Genomic DNA, 22125 nt, shown 5'->3' with positions numbered 1-22125 from the left:
CCAACCATTACAATGAGCCTGTCCTATAGCCCCTACCACCAGCCTCCACTGGTCTGGATATCAATCAAGTGTAAACAGATCTGAATGGTCAAAACATTTAAATCATTATACCGGCTTCAACTCCACTGAGTGGTAGCAGCATTAACTTAAGGCAGTATTGTCATAAAATACATTCATATTATTTTGAAATAATATCTGTCAAGTAATTTGCATACAGCGAGGCACCAGCTAATCTGATCACAATGCAGACACAGTGGAAGGATAAGAGACATTCTAATACAATGTGTAGATGTGACAAACCTTGATCAGATAGTTATTGGATCATATTGCTCAGATCATGAAACTCACATGTTAGCATAAGGTGTAAACGAGGCTTATGGGCACTAACCAAGTACAGTATTAAAGTGTGATCGCGGTATCACCGTTCAATGAGAGAATGGCATTATAAAGGGAAGAAGGAACCAGAAAGTTAACCAAGCCAGTTGACTAATGTCCATCTCATACCGTGACCTCCCCCCCCCCCCCCACTAAACAAAGAATGAAGGCTGGTTTAGTAATCAGGAAACAGTCACTGGTTAGGCAAATGTTTTAATAATAGTCCTGTAGGGCCATTGACGTAAACATTATCCACAACATTTGAATTTTGTTCAAGCCCTTTGCCAAGCTCAGTCTGAGCTGCCCACACTACAGGACACACTACAGTAGATGGCTCACTTCAGGAAAAAGGTATGTGGACATTAACTTTTTACAGTTAATTTATCATGATTCAGTATATTGTACTTTTTTTTCACCTTCAACCTAATGGCCCCCATGGCTTATATTTCTACTTGCTAGTTTTAAAACTTGCTATGCACTCCACCAGTTGAGGTTATCTATTAACTGTGTTCCCCTTTATATTAGCCTAACAACAATTGTGATGTGAAATTTGACACAATCAATGTGAGCAACTTCCATTTGTGTGTTGTTCCAATGTCTGTTTAAAGATTTATTGTACAAAATGACAAACCTGTACTAACAAAAAAATCCCTCGCTTCATCCAAAGAAATGTGAGGCCAGCTGTAGAATAATCCATGAGTAAACAACTGTATTGGCTCAGTGTTGGCTCACCCACTGCTCTTTACAAACAGCGCAGTGTAGCTAAAGGGACAAGAGTAGAATCAGAAGGAACTTTCTCAAATGTACTACAATCCCCAATACATCTGAATAAACAATGTATTGTAGTCATAAGAAATGATTAACAATGCGGAGAAACCGGTTAGGAAACAGCCCTAAAAGTGCAATCAAGATATTCACACATTGAAATCCTCACTGGACCAGCCTGTTGGTGATATGTCACCCAGCGGTCTCACTGGGTCTGATGAGCTTTACTACCTATCACAGCAAAGAGTCAAGAGCCCAGTTAAAACACTTAACGTCATGACCGGTGTTGAGTCATTTCATTAAAACGTCATGCTCCGGCGACTACTAAGGCTTTATTTAACCTCCCGCTTTAGGCTGGATGTACCAATGTGTAGTTTATAGATATGCATAATCTATGAGCAGAATTACTCTCTAACCCCAATTAGCCCCGAAATCCCTCGTTTGAAAGAGTCTTTCTTGAAGATGTGCTGTGCCAAGTATGACTCTAAGTATTCAAACCCCACACATACAATTATCTGTAAGGTCCCTCAGTTAACCAGTGAATTTCAAACACAGATTCAACCACAAAGACCAGGGAGGTGATCCATTGCCTTGCAAAGAAGGGCACCTATTCGTAGATGGGTAACATTTTAAAAAAAGCAGACATTTAATATCCCTTTGAGCATGTGAATATATTAATTCAACTTTGGATGGTGTATCAATTCATCATCACTACAAAGATACAGGCATCCTGCCTAAATCAGTTGCTGGAGAGGAAGGAAACCGCTCAGGGATTTCACAATTGTGACTTTGAAACAGTTACTGTGTTTAATGGCTGCGATAGGAGAATACTGAGGATGGATCAACAACATTGTAGATACTCCACAATACTAACCTAATTGACAGAGTGAAAAGGAAGCCTGCACAGAATATAAATGTTCCAAAGCATGCATCCTGTTAGCAACAAGGCACTAAAGTAATACTGCAAAAAAGGTCTCAAAGCTATAAACTTATTGTCCTGAATGCAAAGTGTTATGTTTTGGGGCAAATACAAAACATTACTGAGTACCACTCTCCATTCAAACATAGTGGTGCCTGCATCATGTTATGGGTATGCTTGTAATCGTTAAGAACTGGAGATTGTTTCAGGATAGAAAAGAAACGGAATGGAGCTAAGTACAGGCAAAATCCTAGAGGAAAACCTGGTTCAATCTGCTTTCCACCAGACACTGGGAGACAAATTCACCTTCCAGCAGGACAATAGCTTAAAACACAAGGCCAAATCTACACTGGAGTTGCTCACCAAGAAGAAGGTGAATGTTCCTGAGTGGCCGAGTTACAGTTTTGACTTAAATCTACTTGGCAAGACCTGAAAATGGTTGTAGCAATGATCAACAACCAATTTGACAGAGCTTGAAGAATTTTGAAAATAATGGGCAAATGTTGCACAGTCCAGGTGTGGAAAGCTCTGAGAAACTTACCCAGGAAGACTCACAGCAGTAATCGCGGCCAAAGGTGCTTCTACAACATATTGACTCGAGGTGTGAATACTTACAGTACCAGGCAAAAGTTTGGACACACCTATTTATTCAAGGGTTTTACTTTATTTTTTTTACTGTTTTCTACATTGTAGAATAATAGTGAAGACATCAACACTATAAAATAGCACTCATGTAGTAACCAAAAAAGTTAAACAAATCAAAACTTCTTCAAAGTAGCCCCCTTTGCCTTGAAGACAGCTTTGTACACTCTTGGCATTCTCTCATCCAGCTTCACCTGGAATGCTTTTCCAACAGTCTTGAAGGAGGTCCCACATATGCTGAGCACTTGTAGGCTACTTTTCCTTCACTCTGCGGTCCAACTCATCCCAAACCATCTCAGTTGGGTTTAGGTTGGGTGATCGTGGAGGCCAGGTCATCTGATGCAGCACCATCACTCTCCTTCTTGGTCAAATAGCCCATTCACCGCCTGGAGGTGTGTTTTGTGCCATTGTCCTGTTGAAAAACAAATGATAGTCCCACTAAGCGCAAACCAGATATGACGGCGTATCGCTGCAGAATGCTCTGGTAACCATGCTGGTTAAGGGTGCCTTGAATTCTATATAAATTACAGACAGTATCACCAGCAAAGCACCATCACCACACATGTGGAGATCATCCGTTCACCTACTCTGCGTCTAACAAAGACATATATTTAATCCATTTTGAATTCAAGCTGTAACAACAAAATGTGGAATAAGTCAAGGCATATAAATACTTTCTGAAGGCACTGTACGTTGGCTGGTGAGTGCTACTTTCAGAACTACTGGCTAAAAAGTATACAAAACTAACAGAGAATCTCTTTAACCGCATTTTAGGCAATAGGTCAATGAGATGAATTTGTACCTGGCCTCTTTTCAATCCAAAGTACCGGGCCACAGGGTCTCCTTGTTGGAGCCTACTGTAGGCAGCTGGCTTTCTTCAGTTGACTGAGAGACCGGTGAAGGAATCCCAACACACAACTATCTACATAATGCGATCCAGTATTAGATTAATATTTAAAAAATATCACCAATATGTAATTTATAGAAGTGAATATATATATATTTTTTAATTTAAAAGTTTGATAATTTGGGGTTGCTATGCATGTTAATACAGTCCATACAATAGAGGATTTATACTCCATCCAGACATAAGTTTGTATTCCATGCTGTGAAAGGATACTGTAGTAACAGCAATTCAGACAGTTCCTCTTTTGTCATGACTATGTGTTCAGGAACCAGCTGCAACAAAAGGAAGAAAAGCAAGACAATCATATTAGATTACTGTGATATTGTTTAATGACTATATCATATCAACAAAAATCTGAATTTTTCCATCTGCTTACCTGATGCTCAGTGATGTTTATTAGAAGATCATGCTGTAGAAACTGTTCCAGAATGTACTTGGGGGCCATGTCAACTAGTGACTAAAATATGATATGAAAAAATAGCCTTTAATGAATCCTCTTAGGGCTAGGGGGCAGTGTTCGGAAGTTCCAATGAATGACGTGCCCAAAGTAAAATGCCTGTTACCTAGGCCCAGAAGCTAGGATATGCATATATAATTGGTAGCTTTGGATAGACAACACTCTGACGTTTCTAAAACTGTTAAAATAATGTCTGTGAGTATAACAGAACTGATATGGCAGGTGAAAATCTGAGGAAAATCCATCCGGAAAATGTTTTTCTGAGGTCACAGTCCATTTCAATTCTTGTCTATGGGATATACAAATAAATAGCTCCCAGATTACAGTTCCTATGGTTTCCACTAGATGTCAACAGTCTTTAGAAAGGGTCTCAGGCTTGTTTTTTGAAAAATGAGGACCCTTGGGATTGCAAACAGAGGAAGATCTTCAAAGGTAAGTGATTTATCTTATGTTACTTTTGTGAAGCCTGTGCTGGTTTGGAAAAGTATTTTGGTGTGGGGCGCTGTCCTCAGATGAAATGTTATGCTTTCGCCGTAAAGCCTTTTTGAAATCTGACAACGTGGTTGGATTAAAAAGAAGTTAAGCTTTTAAATGATGTAGGACACTTGTATGTTCATGAATGTTTAATATTACAATTTTGTCATTTGAATTTGCCGCGCTCCAGCTTCAACTGATGTTGTCGATTTTGATCCCGTTAGCGAGAATCGTGCATCAGGAGGTTTTAAATGTACACAGATGTACATCAAAGTTGTTCATTTGAAAACCTCACCTGCTTAGCGGAAGGTGTCATTCCCATCTGAACTACAGTGCAGTACAGCACGTGTGATGTTCTCCTCCTGCATCCGCTGGCAGTACTTCTTTACGGTCTTGATACCAACTTTATGCTTCTCTGCATGGGTGAAAATGAAGAATTCAATATTGTTTTAACAATTACAGGACTAAAGCAAACTGACAGGTGCCGACTCATATTTCATTTGCCTGGTTAATATTAAGGCCTACATTGGGCGACTCCCAATGTTGTGGCTACACGGTCAATAACATTACCAGAAAAGAAAACAAACATCTGGTCCGTGGGGTCATCGTTATGTACTACCAGTACGGTGGGGTCTGCCGTTGTGGATGACCCTTGCTGGGTTTGTCCTCGAACTGACTTTTAAACTCATACAAGGTCTGGTCCAAATCACCTTAGCTCACCAGGTAGCCTCCATCATTAGGTTACCTGTTCAGGAGTCTTATGGCTTGGGCGTAAAAACTGTTGAAGCCTTTTTGTCTTAGACTTGGCACTCCGGTCCCGCTTGCCATGCAGTGGTAGAGAGAACAGTCTATGACTGGGGTGGCTGGGGTCTTTTTTTAGGGCCTTCCTTTGACACCGCCCGGTGTAGAGGTCCTGGATGGCAGGCAGCTTTGACCCAGTGATGTACTGGGCCGTACGCACCACCGTCTACGTGCCTTGCGGTCGGATGCCGAGCAATTGCCGTACCAGGCAGTGATGCAACCGGTCAGGATGCTCTCAATGTTTCAGCTGTAGAACCTTTTGAGGATCTCAGGACCGATGCCAAATCTTTTTAGTTTCCTGAGGGGGAATAGGCTTTGTCGTGCCCTCTTCACGACTGTCTTGGTGTGTTTGGACCATTCTAGTTTGTTGTTGATGTGGACACCAAGGAACTTGAAGCTCTTAACCTGCTCCACTACAGCCCCGTCGATGAGAATTGGGGAGTGCTTGGTGCTCCTTTTCCTGTAGTCCACAATCATCTTCTTAGTCTTGGTTACGTTGAGGGATAGGTTTTTATTCTGGCACCACCCGGCCAGGTCTCTGACCTCCTCCATATAGGCTGTCTCGTCGTTCTTGGTGATCAGGCCTACCACTGTTGTGTTGTCTGCAAACTTAATGATGATGTTGGAGTCGTGCCTGGCCATGCAGTCGTGGGTGAACAGGGAGTACAGGAGGGAACTGAGCACGCACCCTTGGGGAGCTCCAGTGTTGAGGATCAGCGTGGCAGATGTGTTGCTACCTACCCTCACCACCTGGGGGCGGCCCATCAGGAAGTCCAGGATCCAGTTGCAGAGGGAGGTGTTTAGTTCCAGGTTCCTTAGCTTAGTGATGAGCTTTGAGGGTACTATGGTGTTGAATGCTATGGTGTTTTATTTTGGGAGAACCCTGGGTGCGATTTTTTCAAAGGTATTTCTTGGGATAAATATGATTTATTCCCGGTATTGAAACTTGGTAGATGTTCTGGAAAATATGAACAAAGATTTGTATAACTAATCTGTGATATGAATCCCTAGTCTACATAAAAATGGTGGATGCCCTCAATGGCACAGCCAATGGTAATACCCACTATAGGCCTCTATCATTCTCTATGTTCACAACCAACAAACCCTTATGTATGTAGCCATGTATTGCTACATCAATCTAGTTACAAAATATGGCAAATTAATTGTGCCTTGATATTTGGGGCATTGGCAAGCTGTGGAGTCCTTCTTGTTAGTCGTATTCAGAATGAATTTGATATCATACCATATACCATTAGCTATCTAATAAAAAACACATGTAGATTATTAGTTTACTGAATTACAAGTGTGTCTAACATTGTTGATTGTAGCTATTGTATTATTTTTGCCTTTTCTTGTTTACAGGGGACTTTATTCCACCCCTGCTACATTAGATTAACTGCAGACATCGGATGTGTCATGAAACCATTACTTCCACTGCCCTTCTGGTTTGTACTGATAACCTGATATCAGCAAAGTGGCCTAACCTACAGTGCATATTAGGACAATTTACAGTTTGTGTTTTAGTATGTCATTATACTCTGGATGATGCATTCATCATTTGATGTCTGTGAAAAAGCTATGGAAATACAGGGTGTTAAAGGTTATTGTGTCTGTAAATTGGAAAAGATATTGACAAGTATCATCTGTCTGGTTTTCAGTTTAGATATTTATTTGGTATGGGGGTATACAGAGGGTAGGCTATATGGCAGGGTTCCCCAACTGGCGGCCAGTTGGTGATTTTTATTTGGCCCCCCAAGCCTTCTAGAAATCTGTTCCAAAGTATTCCCACGCATATTAGAAATAGAAATGTATATATACACTGAGTGTACAAAACATTAGTAACACTTTCCTAAGATTGAATTGCACCCCCTTTTGCCCTAAGAACAGGCTCAATTCGTCGCAGCATGGACTCTACAAGGTCTCGAAAGCGTTCCACAGGGATGCTGGCCCATATTGACTCCAATGCTTCCCATAGTTGTGTCAAGTTGGCTGGATGTCCTTTGGATGGTGGACCATTCTTGATACACACGGGAAACTGTTGAGAACCCAGCAGCGTTGCAGTTCTTGACACACTCAAACCGGTGCGCCTGGCACCTGTTACCATACCCCGTTCAATGTCACTTAAATATTTTGTCTTGCCCATTCACCCTCTGAATGGCACACATACACAATCCATGTCTCGAGGCTTAAAAATAATTATTTAACCTGTCTCCTCCACTTCATCTACACTGATTTGAAGTGGATTTAACAAGTGAAATCAATAAGGGATCATAGCTTTGACCTGCAATCTATGTCATGTAGAAATGTGTTCCTAAAGTTTTGTACACTCAGTGTATATGACCGTATACAAATGTAAGCAGGTTTTGAAATAATTGTTTTAGTCAAATATTGTATCTGTTTGGGCTTCTTGCTGTCAATTTGCCGTCTACAAATTATTTGTAATTATGTTCCAGCTGAATCTAGTTGACGATCCCTGCTGTATGGTGTCAGAACCTTCCTTTATATCCTTAATATGTGTGAGTATATGTGAATATGATGTACCTTGTTTGTTAGATGACATCAGTGAGTGGTAAAGTTGAAACATTGTGAAGGGTTCATATTTTCCTCTGGCTTCACCTTATCAGAATGGTGAAATGACCTCTACTGAATCAATTCTGTTGCCTACCACTGTCAGGCATGTTATATAAGGCATTGCCTGGCACCACCACCCTCATATCCTCTCTTGCTCTCCTCTCCTCTCCTCTCCTCTCTTGCTTCGAAAATGCAAACATAAGCTCATCTGTTGTTTCTATTCTATACCATATTGTTCTAAAGATGTTATGAAGTGATATTGAACAAAAATATAATTGCAACAATGTCAAATATTTTACTAAGTTACAATTAAGATAAGGAGATTAAGATAAACCAATTTTTCTTAAACGACGTTGGAGGCAGCTTATAGTAGAGACATTAACAGTCAATTATCTGCTAACAGCTCTGGTGGACATTCCTGCAGTCAGCATGCCAATTGCATGCTCCCTTAACATGAGACATTTGTAGCATTGTGTTGTGTGACAACTGCACATTTTAAAGTGGCCTTTTATTGTCCCCAGCACAAGGTGCACCAGTTTAATGATCATGCTGTTTAATTAGTTTCTTGCTATGCCACACCTATCAGGTGGATGGATTATATTGGCAAAGGAGAAATTCTCACTAACATGGATGTAAACAAATTTGTGCACAACATTTGAGAAAAAAAATCTTTCAGATGGAAAAAAAATCAAATAAATCTTGTGCAGATGGTACATTTAGAAGATTTTTTCTTTCAGCTCATGAAACATGGAACCAACACTTTACACTTTACACTTTCTTTTTGTTCAGTGTAGTTTGGTAAAATAGTAGGGTTTTGTAGCATAGGGATACTATACTTATCATGACTCAGGGTGAGACCCAGATGCAGACAAGTGAGGCAGATGGTTCAAGTCTCAGAGATTTACTGAGTACACAGGGGCAGGCAAAAAGCAGGTCGATGACACGGATGGGTTTGTAATCCTGGTAAATAGTTGGCGGATGTAGATGGCGGGCAGGGTCAGGACAGGCAAAAGGTTGTAACCGGGGAAACGAGAACAAAAACCAGACAGAGGAAAAAACACAGAGAAAAACGCTGGCAAGACTTGACGGGACAAGACGAACTGGCAACAGACAAACAGAAAACGCAGGTATAAATACACAGGGGATAATGGGGAAAATGGGAGACACCTGCTGGGTGGTGGAGACAAGCACAAGACAGGTGAAACAGATCAGGGTGTGACAATACTCAGCATTAGACTTTTTCTCCGCCCATTTTTTTATGTTAATGTTGATGTGAAATCTTACTGATCATTGAGTCAGAGAGGAGTAGGACCACTACTTTGAGTGTTCTGTTCTTTTTCGACCGATATAACCTTCTGTGTTAAGCAAGGTCAGTTCCCAAAGATTGAGTAAGATGTGTTTACCTTTGTTCTGTGCAAGTTGCGCTTTAATATCAAATCAAATGTATTTATATAGCCCTTCGTACATCAGCTAATATCTCAAAGTGCTGTACAGAAACCCAGCCTAAAACCCCAAACAGCAAGCAATGCAGGTGTAGAAGCATAGTGGCTAGGAAAAACTCCCTAGAAAGGCCAAAACCTAGGAAGAAACCTAGAGAGGAACCAGGCTATGAGGGGTGGCCAGTCCTCTTCTGGCTGTGCCGCGTGGAGATTATAACAGAACATGGCCAAGATGTTAAAATGTTCATAAATGACCAGCATGGTCAAATAATAATAATCACAGTAGTTGTCGAGGGTGCAGCAAGTCAGCACCTCGGGAGTAAATGTCAGTTGGCTTTTCATAGCCGATCGTTAAAAGTATCTCTACTGCTCCTGCTGTCTCTAGAGAGATGAAAACAGCAGGTCTATATCTCACGTGTAGGAAGAGAACACTTTGTTTTTATGAGCACCACTGACTGTAGGTGTTCTCATCCTTTGCCTGTCAGTGGTCAGCATAAAAGCATCCTATCAGAGAAGAATGTTGTATCTTCCAAGTTAATTATTTACAGTGTTTCATAAATTGGAGGATTAAAGTGGACGCTGCACCGAAAGGCTCACGGTCAACAGTGTGTGAGACATAAGCTTTCTGCATTTTCATTTACTGAAAGTTAGTCATGCATCTACTAGGGTCCGCTGTCCTTTTCTCTGTCATGCTCTCGACATTGGTAAGATTACTGAGGAATGGTGAATCAAAACAGCACTTTGATTCAAATGTTTTGGAGACATTGACTATGGAAGGTTTTCTGCTGTTGAATCTGTCTGTTTCTGGACGTATGCCAAGTGCATCGTGTTTTTTGCTGAAGGGGAAAATACACCCTTGTAACCAGTAACGTTAACACATGTGAATTGCTGCTTTTCTGTCATTCAAACACCTTTTCCAAACGTGTTATTACATGGATTTCTATAAGGACACAAGGCGAGACCCAAATGCAGACACAGGAAGCAGATGGTTGAGCTCCGATATTTATTCATCCAAGGGGTAGGCAAAAGGTAGGTTGGGGACAGGAGAGAGTTCATGAACCGGGTCAGAGTCCAAAACAGTACCAGACGAAGGGCAGTCTCGAGGTCAGGCCAGACAGGGGTTCAGAAAACTAGATCCGAGTCCAAACAGTACAAGGGGATAGGCAGACTTGAAGATAGAACAGGCAGAGTGGACAGGCAGGTGGGTTCGGCAAGGGTCGAAACCAGGAGGACTAGAACCAAAAGAGTCTGGGAAAAAAATAGGAGCAAGGAAAAACGCTGGTTGACTTGGCAAACAAGACGAACTGGTATAGAGAGACAGGAAACACAGGGATATATACACCGGGGAAAATAAGGACAGTTGAAACAGATCAGGGTGTGACAGATTTCGGTGTAGAATGGATGAGCACCAAGGCATTTTATTAGAATATTGACTTTTTAATATCACTTTTTAGTATCACTTCGAGAGAGATAGTGAGGATCGCTGACATTCTGGCTCAGGCTTAGTTTGTCTTTACAGTGAGCGTGAGAGAACGCACGTATGTGCCTGCACGCACATCAGACAGGTATTCATGAGCTAGCACCAAACAGGACACACATTCATATTTTACTCACTCTTCTTTTATTCTCTTCCTTCCCAGTCTGCTCCGACAGAGGACTGGCAGACGGCCTCGTCTATTTATGACTTCTCTGCAAAGGATATTGATGGCAACGAGGTATCCCTCGAGAAATACAGGTGAGAAGGTGGAAGAAGTTACTCAGCATTCCAAAATACTATAAAATAGGGCTGTGACGATACCAGTATTGCAATATTATTTTTCATGGCAAAAATGAAAACAACTCTTTGGTCCTTTAAAAACCTGCTGTATGTTAAATATTGTGTTGTTTGTTTCCAACATTAGGACTGTTTTCCTCTAGAAGTGTTTCCTTGCCACTATACTAACGAGTATCGCGATACTTTAGTTTCCGGCCCTGCTAAATAACCACAATCATGTTATACATCATTCACCATACCCCTTCCAAAAGCCCCAAACCTGTTATCTCCTGTGTTTTAATGTGTGTGTGTGTGTGTGTAGGGGCGACGTTGTTATCATCGTCAATGTTGCCTCTAAATGAAGTAAAACCCCAGTCAACTACTCTCAGTTTGCGGAGATGCATTCAAAGTACGCTGAGAAAGGTTTACGCATCCTGGCCTTCCCCTCCAACCAGTTCGGGAGACAGGTAGCTACATCTCATTTTTATTTATTTCAAGTCTCAAGTCTACACCTAAAGCATTTTTACAACATTATTATTATTATGTTATTACAATGGTATATTTTGTGTTAATTTTAGGAACCTGGCACTGAATCTCAGATCAAGAATTTTGCCAAGTCCTACAATGCTGATTTCCCAATGTTCAGTAAGATCAATGTGAACGGGCCCAACGTCCACCCCGTGTGGAAGTGGCTGAAGGAGCAGCCCAAGGGGAGAAGCTTCCTGGGAAAGTAAGTGGAGATGTATTGGAGAGACGTGTAACTAATGGAGTGGTTAGACTCATCACATATGATTATTTTTGACCATAAATAGAAAATATGTTAAGACTTAAAACACATGATATCTAATTTTTTACAACTGCTTACTAATGCTCAGATAAGCATAATGGCTTATATGCAGTATATAAGTAGATGTTCTAATGTAACGTGTATGAGTTTGGTTATTGTCACTGTGTTAATGATTGCTTCATCTAATGATCTTGTTTTTTTGTCTCATCAGTGGCATCAAGTGGAATTTCACTAAGGTATATATTTATTTCTTATTAGTCATCGGATATTCCCATCAGAACAAGTTGACACAGCTGAGTTGGAGTAACCCAGAGTTTTGTGCCAAGATTATATCCCTCGTGAAAGAAAAGGTTGCTCAGTGCCATGCCCATGGAGTTCAACGTTATAGCCTATGTCAGGGTTCTTCCTCCTTTTCTTGCCCAGGGAACCCCTCCCAGGAAAACCCAGCGACGCGAATCATACGTTGACAAAACATACATTTTTTCGCATGTCTTATCATCAAGTGAATGATAACGGCAAGGAAAAGTAATCAACATTTTAAAATGAATAGATTTGTTAGATAGTTTTTCATTATTTTCACCTCCCCACATCATAATTGGAAGTGTAAACTCTAACATACCTTTCTAGCTAATAGGCTAACTCCAAACATACAGTTAATACGGAAAATATTCAGACCCCTTCAGTTTTTCCACATTTTGGTTCTTTACAGCCTTATTGCAAAAAATTTCAGAAAACATGTTTTAGCTTTTGTCATTATGGGGTATTGTGTGTAGATTGAGGGGAAAAAAATGTATTTAATCAATTTTAGAATAAGGCTGTAATGTAACAAAATGTGGAAAAAGTGAAGGGTTCTGAATGCTTTCTGAATGCACTGTATTTTCACTAAGAGCAGCTGTTTAACTGGTTGAAAAAAAGGTTAGCCATGTGTTGGCAAAAATTTATGTCCAAGTCAAGAAAGCTTACCAGCAGCCAGCAGCCTATTCACGGGGGCTTTTTCAAAGCCTATGTCGGGTACTCCACTGGGAGTAATTGGCTCCAATGAGTGTAATTTGCTCAATATTAATTTAATTATTATTTTTATTATTATTATTATTATTATTATTATTATTATTATAAATTATTATTATTATTAATATAAAGTTGATATCATTGGAAAGAAATGATAATATTCTCTACTCTAGGTGTGTAAATAAATGTGTTTATTCTGTTGATAGCGATATTCATAAAAAAATGTATTTTAAAAAGCAAATTTTCCAGACCCCCTACTGTACCTCCTTGGATCCCTGATTGAATACCCCTGGCCTATGTCTATTTTTGTTTACAAAAAAAATAATTAGGTAGTCGTATTATCGTGGTCTTTCTTGGCCTAGAGTAATACAAATACAAACTTAAAGCTAGATTGCTACATCCTTAATTGCTACATCCATTTTTTACTTTAAATGAACGCTATATGTACAGTACCATAAAAATAAAGAGCGTCACACACTCCATATATAAACTCACAGTCATTTATTGGTTAAATCAGCAACGTTTCGGCATCACCTGAAGAAGGCACAGTGATGCCGAAACGTTGGTGATTTATTCAATAAATTACTGGGAGTTTATACTGTATATGGAGTGTAGTCAGCACCTCCACACAAAATAATTTTTCTTGGTGTGCGCCAGCTCATGATTTTTATATGTACACTACCAGTGAAATGTTTGGACACACCTAATCAATCAAGGGTTTTTCTTTATTTTTACTATTTTCTAAATTGTATAATAATAATAGTGTAGGCATCAAAACTATGAAAGACATCAAGACATCAAACTATGAAATAACACATATGGAATCATGTAGTAACCAACACAAAGTGTTAAACAAATCAAAATATATTTTATATTTGAGATTCTTCAAAGTAGCCACCCTTTGCCTTGATGAGAGCTTTGCACACACAGATCAAGCTGAGCCTTACTGTTATAGGCCTATTTCTATTTTGTCCTGTTTGTCAAAAGTGTTGGAAAAACTTGTCAATAATTAACTGACTGGCTTTCTTGATGGATATAGTATTCTCTCTGGTATTTAATCTGGTTTCTGCTCAGGTTATGGATGTGTCACTGCAACCTTAAAGGTCCTCAATGATGTCACCATTGCCCTTGATTCTCAAACAATGTTGTGCTGCTATTTTTATTGACTTGGCCAAAGCTTTTGATACGGTAGACCATTCCATTCTTGTGGGCCGCCTAAGGAGTATTGGTGTCTCTGAGGGGTCTTTGGCCTGGTTTGTTTACTACCTCTCTTAAAGAGTGCAGTGTATAAAGTCAGAAAAATCTGCTGTCTCAGCCACTGCCTGTCACACCAAGGGAGTACCCCAAAGGCTCAATCCTAGGCCCCACGCACTTCTCAATTTACATCAACAACAAAGCTCAGGCAGTAGGGAGCTCTCTCATCCATTTATATGCAGATGATACAGTCTTATACTCTGCTGGCCCCTCCCTGGATTTTGTGTTAAATGCCCTATAAAAAACTTTTAGTGTCCAACAAGCTTTCTCTGCCCTTAACCTTGTTCTGAACACCTCCAAAACAAAGGTCATGTGGTTTGGTAAGAATAATGCCCCACTCCCCACAGGTGTGATTACTACCTCTGAAGGTTTAGCGCTTGAGGTAGTCACCTCGCACAAGTGCTTGGGAGTACGGCTAGACGGTACACTGTCAGCACATCTCAGCACATATCAAAGCTGCAGGCTAAAGTTAAATCTAGACTTGGTTTCCTCTATTGTAATCGCTTCTATTTCACCCAAGCTGCCAAACTAACCCTAATTCAGATGACCATCCTAACCATGCAAGATTACGGAGACATAATTTATAGATCGGCGGGTAAGGGTGCTCTCGAGCGGCTAGATGTTCTTTACCATTCGGCCATCAGATTTGCCACCAATGCTCCTTATAGGACACATCACTGCACCCTATACTCCTCTGTAAACTGGTCATCTCTGTATACCCATCGCAAGACCCACTGGTTGATGCTTATTTTTAAAACCCTCTTAGGCCTCACTCCCCCCTATCTGAGATATCTACTGCAGCCCTCATTCTCCACATACAACACCCATTCTGCCAGTCACATTATGTTAAAGGTCCCCCAAAGCACACACATGCCTGGGTCACTCCTCTTTTCAGTTCGCTGCAGCTAATGCCTGGAACGAGCTGCAACAAACACTCAAACTGGACAGTTTTATCTCAATCTTTTCATTCAAAGACTCAGTCATGGATATATTTATTTTTAATTATTTTTAATCCCAGCCCCTTTTGGTATTTTTAATCCCAGCCCCAGGAGGCCTTTTGCCTTATGGTAGGCCGCCATTGTAAATAAGAATTTGTTCTTAACTGACTTACCTAGTTAAATAAAGGATGAATAAAAATACAAATTCTCTCAACCAGCTTCATGAAGTAGTCACCTGGAATGCATTTCAATTAACTGCTGTGCCTTGTTAAGTTAATTTGTGGAGTTTCTTTCGTTCTTAGCTGATTGGCTCAAACACATTGTGTTGTGACAAGGTACTGTAGGGGTGGTATACAGAAGATAGCCCTATTTGGTAAAAGACCAAATCCATATTATGGCAAGAACAGCTCAAATAAGCAAAGAGACACGACAGTCTATCATTACTTTAAGATTTGAAGGTCAGTCAATCCGGAAAATTTCAAGAACTTTTCAAGTTCCTTCAAGTGCAGTCGCAAAAACCATCAAGCGCTATGATGAAACTGGCTCTCATGAGGACCGCCACAGGAAAGGACGACCCAGAGTTACCTCTGCTGCAGAGGATAAGTTCATTAGAGTTAACTGCACCTCAGATTGCAGCCCAAATAAATGCTTCCCAGAATTCAAGTAACAGACACATCTCAACATCAGCTGTTCAGAGGAGACTGTGTGAATCAGGCCTTCATGGTCGAATTGCTGCAAAGAAACCATTTCTAAATGACACCAATAAGAAGAAACTTGCTTGGGTCAAGAAACACTAGCAATGAACATTAGACCGATGGAAATCTGTCCTTTGGTCTGATGAGTCCAAATTTGAGATTTTTGGTTCTAACCGCCGTATCTCTGCGAGACACAGAGTAGATGAACAGATGACACACCTCCAGACTGTGTAAGGGCTATTTGACCAAGAAGGAGCGTGATGGTACTGTATCAGATGACCTGGCCGCTACAATCACCCAACCTCAACCCAATTGAGAGGGTGTGGGATGAGTTGGACCGCAGAGTGACGGAAAAGCAGCCAACAAGGGCTCATATCCAACAAGACTGTTGGAAAAGCATTCCAGGTAAAGCTGGTTGAGAGAATGCCAAGAGTGTGCAAAGCTGTCATCAAGGCAAAGGGTTGAAGAATCTCAAATATAAAATATATTTTGATTTGTTTAACACTTGGTTACTACATGATTCCATATGTGTTATTTCATAGTTTTGATGTCTTCACTATTATTCTACAATGTAGAAAATAGTAAAAATAAAGAAAAACCCTTGAATGAGTAGGTGAGTCCAGACTTTTAACTGGTACTGTATATACCCATTGATTCTTGAAAAATACAACTTATACATGCCTCATTAGCATAGTTCAACTGTCAAACCCCAAAATAGAAGCTTGTGTACGCCTTTGTTTGTAAACAATGTAAATGTAAACAAACACTGTATAGCCTCAAAACATGATTAAAACTATACATGTTGATGTCATGGATAGTCTATCTTTGCATCCATAGCACATCCCCTTACTTTTAAACCAAAACAGTGGCAGGGTGCCCACTTTGTCATTGTTTAAATGAAGGATTATAGCTTTAATTATAGGTTTATTTTAAGATTCATGAATTGTTGGGTTAACAAATCGAAAACAAGACCTTTTGATTGTTACCAGTTTTTGCAGCTAGAAACGGGATGTTAAATGTTTAAATGTCCATCCCTCAGTTCCTTTTTTCTGGCTTTATAGTTCCTTATCAACAGAGAGGGCCAGGTTATGAAGAGATATGGACCGATGGGTGATCCCAGCGTAAGTCAATGACTTTTACTGTCACACATTGAATCTAATTACAGCATAGGCCTATGATGGACTAACTGACACATCCATGTAAGACAGCGGTACTCAATCATAACCTCAGGCCCGGCCTGGAATCACCCTCCCTAACATTATACCTTGTTACTTTGCCTCTGAAAAGCATGCATTATTGACCATTTCATGTGCTCACAACACCATAAAATTGTTGTTAGTGATGAATTTGCTCAGTTGAACAGAGTGGGGTGTTGCTGTAGCAGGGGGTTGGAAGTTCATGTGAGAGTGATGATGAGCGGGGTGTTGGCATCGGGATCAGGCAGCAATCCTCTATCAAGCACGCAGACAATGTGAATATAGGGCAGACATCGTATCTCATAATGTCCCTACAGCAAGCTGCTACTGTCATGGCTCTTACCTGAACCAGTATACAGTGGGGCAAAAAAGTATTTAGTCAGCCACCAATTGTGCAAGTTCTCCCACTTAAAAAGATGAGAGAGGCCTGTAATTTTCATCATAGGTACACTTCAACTATGACAGACAAAATGAGAAAAATAAATCCAGAAAATCACATTGTAGGATTTTTAATGAATTTATTTGCATATTATGGTGGAAAATAAGTATTTGGTCAATAATAAAAGCTTCTCAATACTTTGTTATATATCCTTTGATGGCAATGACAGAGGTCAAACGTTTTCTGTAAGTCTTCACAAGGTTTTCACACACTGTTGCTGGTATTTGGCCCATTCCTCCATGCAGATCTCCTCTAGAGCAGTGATGTTTTGGGGCTGGCTAGGCCACTCCAGAAACAAAATTGTAGACCTGCACCAGGCTGGGAAGACTGAATCTGCAATAGGTAAGCAGCTTGGTTTGAAGAAATCAACTGTGGGAGCAATTATTAGGAAATGGAAGACATACAAGACCACTGATAATCTCCCTCGATCTGGGGTTCCACGCAAGATCTCACCCCGTGGGGTCAAAATGATCACAAGGACGGTGAGCAAAAATCCCAGAACTACACGGGGAGACCTAGTGAATGACCTGCAGAGAGCTGGGACCAAAGTAACAAAGCCTACCATCAGTAACACACTTCGCCGCCAGGGACTCAAATCCTGCAGTGCCAGACGTGTCCCACCGCTTAAGCCAGTACATGTCCAGGCCCGGTTGGCAACCAACTTTAAGGTGCATTACCACCAACAACTGGACTGGAGTGTGGACCTCAGTTGAGCATTCAATCACCCAAGTGGGTATATGCTCCTAAAAACCAATGAGGAGATGGGAGAGATGGCAGCACATCGCACGCCAAAAATAGAACTAAGTTCTATTATAACGCTGGGTTACGCGGATGCTTGCGAGCAGTTTGAGTAAAATTATTAAATGACTTACAGTATGTATAAAAGTATTTTGCAACGCGGGCGGTGTGGTCAGCAAGTTATAATGTGAAAATACGTTTGTTAATCACCAAATGTGGAGTTTCGATGAGCAACAATCTTCATCTATCCCCTGTTACAGACAGTATGTACTTCCAAAAAAGGTGTAAATAAAAATGTACAAGCAACCGAAAAAGTGCCTATTCGGCACCTTCAATCTCTCATTACTTCCACTCACAGGTTGGAAGTCTAGCCTACAACAGCTCGATACATTGGAGGTGTCGAATAGGCATTTTTTAAGTTGATGGTAAAAACAATTTTAGAACTTTTTTGGAAGTAAATATCAGCAGTTACGGGAGTAAATGAAAATCGTTGTTCAGCGAAACGTCATATTTGGTGATCAACGAACCTATTTTGACATGACGCTTGCAGACACCGCAAACTATTACGGACCACAAAGCGAAACCCAGCCGCGAGCTGCCCAGTGATGCGAGCCTACCAGATGGGCTAAATGCCTTTTATGCTCGCTTTGAGGCAGGCAACACTGAAGAATGCATGAGAGCACCAGCTGTTAACGACGACTGTGATCACACTCTCTGTAGATCTCGAAACAGGTTAACATTCACAAGGCCGCGGGGCCAGACGGATAGCCAGGACATGTACTCAGAGCATGAGCTGACCAACTGGCAAGTGTCTTCACTGACATTTTCAACCTCTCCCTGACCGAGTCTGTAATACCTACATGTTTCAAGCAGACCACCATAGTCCCTGTGTCCAAGAACACTAAGGTAACCTGCCTAAATGACTACCACCCCGTAGCACTCACGTCGGTAGCCATGACATGCTTTGAAAGGCTGGTCATGGCTCACATCAACACCATCATCCCAGACATTTTAGACCCACTCCAATTCACATACTGCCTCAACAGATCCACAGATGACGCAATCTCAATCGCACTCCACACTGCCCTTTTCCACCTGGACAAAAGGAACACCTATGTGAGAATTCTGTTCATTGACTACAGCTCAGCGTTCAACACCATTGTACCCCCAAAGCTCATCACTAAGCTAAGGATCCTGGGACTTGTCGTGTCTTTGGCTATGCCAGATTAAGTGATATGACATGCTATTCTATAAAATAATTTATCCACAATTAATATTACCTGATTGAGCTAATCATGTAAATGTAATTAACTAGAGAGTCGGGCACCACAAAATAATATTTATAGAGCTGTTATCTTCCGAATAAACTCTTAGTAATATTTTACATCAATAGCAGTCAATATTAATCGTCATCTTAATTCAGTCTCATCTGAAAGTTGTAAATTCTTGGTTATCTGCACGAACCCTGGCACACAAGTTGAATCAGCAATAGAAAATTGGGTTTAATTATGTATTTACTAAATACCTAACTAATTACACAGAATTACACATACAAATAATTAAATAATAACTTGATTACAAATTACGTCATAAAGGAAAACGTCCCTATCGGGCGGAACAGATATGACAACACAAAAGAAAATGGGCTGGGTTTGAGTGAAAGAGTGGGAAGACTGAGGAACAAAGGGCAAAGCTGTGCTATTGTAAATACAGTATCTTATGCATTCTAAATTACCGCCCATTTGGAAAAGGAAAATGCAATAAATATTTACTCTGAGCTGCGCTTCGGTAGGTTGGTGGTAGATGGAAGGCAGTGTTGCCCAACCGAGTCTTTTGAAGAATGTCTCTACTGGTAAATTGAATACGTTGTAGTAACGTCATTGTGTGGTAGACGGGATACTCTGTCTGTTCCTTCCTAACCCTCGTTTACAGCCTCCTTAATAGCTTCTATCCCCAAAACATAAGACTGCTGAGCAATTAATCAAATGGCCACCTGGACTATTTGCATTGACACCCCTTTGTTTTTACACTGCTGCTACTCACTGTTTATTATCTATGCATAGTCACTTTACGCCAACCTACATGCACAAATTACCTCGACTAACCTGTACTTCCACACATTGACTTGGTACCGGTACCCCCTGAATATAGCCTCATTATTGTTATTTTATTTTGTTGCTTTTTTAAACTATTTTACATTTTTTCATTGTTTATTTAGTAAATATTTTCTTAACTCTATTTTCTTAACCGCATTGTTGGTTAAGAGCTTGTAAGTAAGCTTTTCATGGTAAGGTCTACCAACACCTGTTGTATTTGGCGCATGTGACAAATACAATTTCATTTGAATAGGAATTTGAATCTGAGCTTTCTTTGTGTTAGAGATGTCTAATGCACAGATAGGCCTACTGGTTCAGCTCTTACCTAACAAATGAAATGGAATTATATTAAATCCATATAAGGAGAGAAACTAAAAGGCATGGATGCAATTCATCACAACTATTTATTCTCCATTTCAGGCGGTGGAGAAGGATCTTCCCAAGTACCTGTAATTCTTTCATCACTGACTGTCTAATGCACTGATGCTGCATCTATCCCTCCCTCTCCGGTGAGCCAATGCCTGGGAGTGGGTCCATTCCCCAGACCAGTGACAGTCTGTCCGCAAACCAGCATGGCTGGTAGGACAGACCTGATGAAAACGGCGTGCAACCAATCCCCTGGGAGGACCCGCTATAGGCATAGCCAGCCCCCACCGGAGAAGAATCCTGACCCCCTGAAAATATGATCTTAGTGTCATATTCCATAATAAACATAACGCTTTTGTGCTAATTCTGTTGTCCAGTGTGTTTATGGGGAATTCTATCTTTCAACGTAAAAAACAAGTGTAAACGTGCTTCAGCCCAGCTATAACAAAAAAAGAATCAGGTGGTTGACTGACTGAGGGACTTAAATTCCCCAAAACATTATACTCAATTTACTCACACTTGTTTTTAATAGCCCATGTCTAGTTGCTATCATTTTGACATGTTTGATTGACATGGCGCGTGTGACACTCCCTTGAGAGGTTATGGTGCCTCTTACCTTTTCCTAAACAAGGCTCGGATGAAGGTGTTAATGCCGAAACGTAAGTGTGTTTGTATTTCCCGTTAATAAATCATTCAGATTTATGCATAAGAGTGCTAATTTATTTCCGGGGTAGTCATCGGTTGAAGTGTCCTAGGGTAAGGAATGTTTTTAGTTATTTGCGTCTTTCTGTTTTTGTATTGAATTCCCACTACACAAGTAGAACAGTACTAAAATCATGGTCCCTGTTAGTAACGAGTTTTGCTATGCTGATGTTTTGCCATGAGTTGATGTGGACAAGGTTGTCCCATGTGATGCAACAAGAACTAATTCAAGTTACTAATGACCTAAAAAGCAATGTATGTATTTTCACCTGAGAGCATTCCTTCATATGATAGTGGATCAGATCGTAGTGTCTGAAATTTAATTTGTGAATCTATTCTGCTGAAATACATGTTACACTGCCCTCTACTGGATGTGAGAGCAAAAAATGTTATGGTACAACCATTGTCACTTACTTGCCTGTCGTCCGTTTGCTATGTTGAGAGAGACTGTTGGCCACTGAGTTAATATTTTCAAATGAACACACATGATGAATCTGCATTTGATACATAATTGAACCCTAATCAGATTGAAACAAATTAGATGGACTATGGATGGGTCAGGTTAGTTGTTAGAAATACAGTTCACATTGTCATTCACAACCTGTCTACACCGGTTGTATTCGGCGCACGTGACAAATACACTTTGATTTGATTAGCATGGACACAGACAGTTGTGAATCTGATGCAGCCGAAGAGCTACCGCCCCCTTACCCTGGAAAGGGACATTGGACCATTGAAAACGTGCAAATATGATGAGAACTATATTGATTTGGGGTTCACTTATATTGGGAGTAGTGCCTTTC

At 40.6% G+C, this 22125-nt stretch overlaps 2 pseudogenes across 2 annotated transcripts; one reads left to right on the top strand and one right to left on the bottom strand.

Moving 5' to 3' along the window:
- The first annotated feature begins 427 nt into the window (after positions 1-427).
- LOC110524239 (phospholipid hydroperoxide glutathione peroxidase-like) lies at positions 428-20984 on the top strand (annotated as a pseudogene). 2 transcript variants are annotated; one of them, XR_002473554.3, is made up of 7 exons: positions 428-726; positions 10991-11085; positions 11426-11570; positions 11682-11833; positions 12102-12126; positions 16847-16906; positions 20675-20984. The product of XR_002473554.3 is annotated as a phospholipid hydroperoxide glutathione peroxidase-like, transcript variant X1 (transcript). The 2 variants fall into 2 exon arrangements; XR_016496206.1 differs by lacking the exon at positions 16847-16906 and having other exon boundaries at positions 567-726.
- LOC118964633 (DNA-directed RNA polymerases I, II, and III subunit RPABC1-like) lies at positions 1162-8018 on the bottom strand (annotated as a pseudogene).
- Positions 20985-22125: the final 1141 nt, after the last annotated feature.

This window comes from Oncorhynchus mykiss, chromosome 5, assembly GCF_057628025.1.
Source record: "Oncorhynchus mykiss isolate SJ-2025 chromosome 5, ASM5762802v1, whole genome shotgun sequence".
Taxonomy (NCBI): domain Eukaryota; kingdom Metazoa; phylum Chordata; class Actinopteri; order Salmoniformes; family Salmonidae; genus Oncorhynchus; species Oncorhynchus mykiss.
This window is presented reverse-complemented; position numbering and strand designations above follow the sequence as displayed.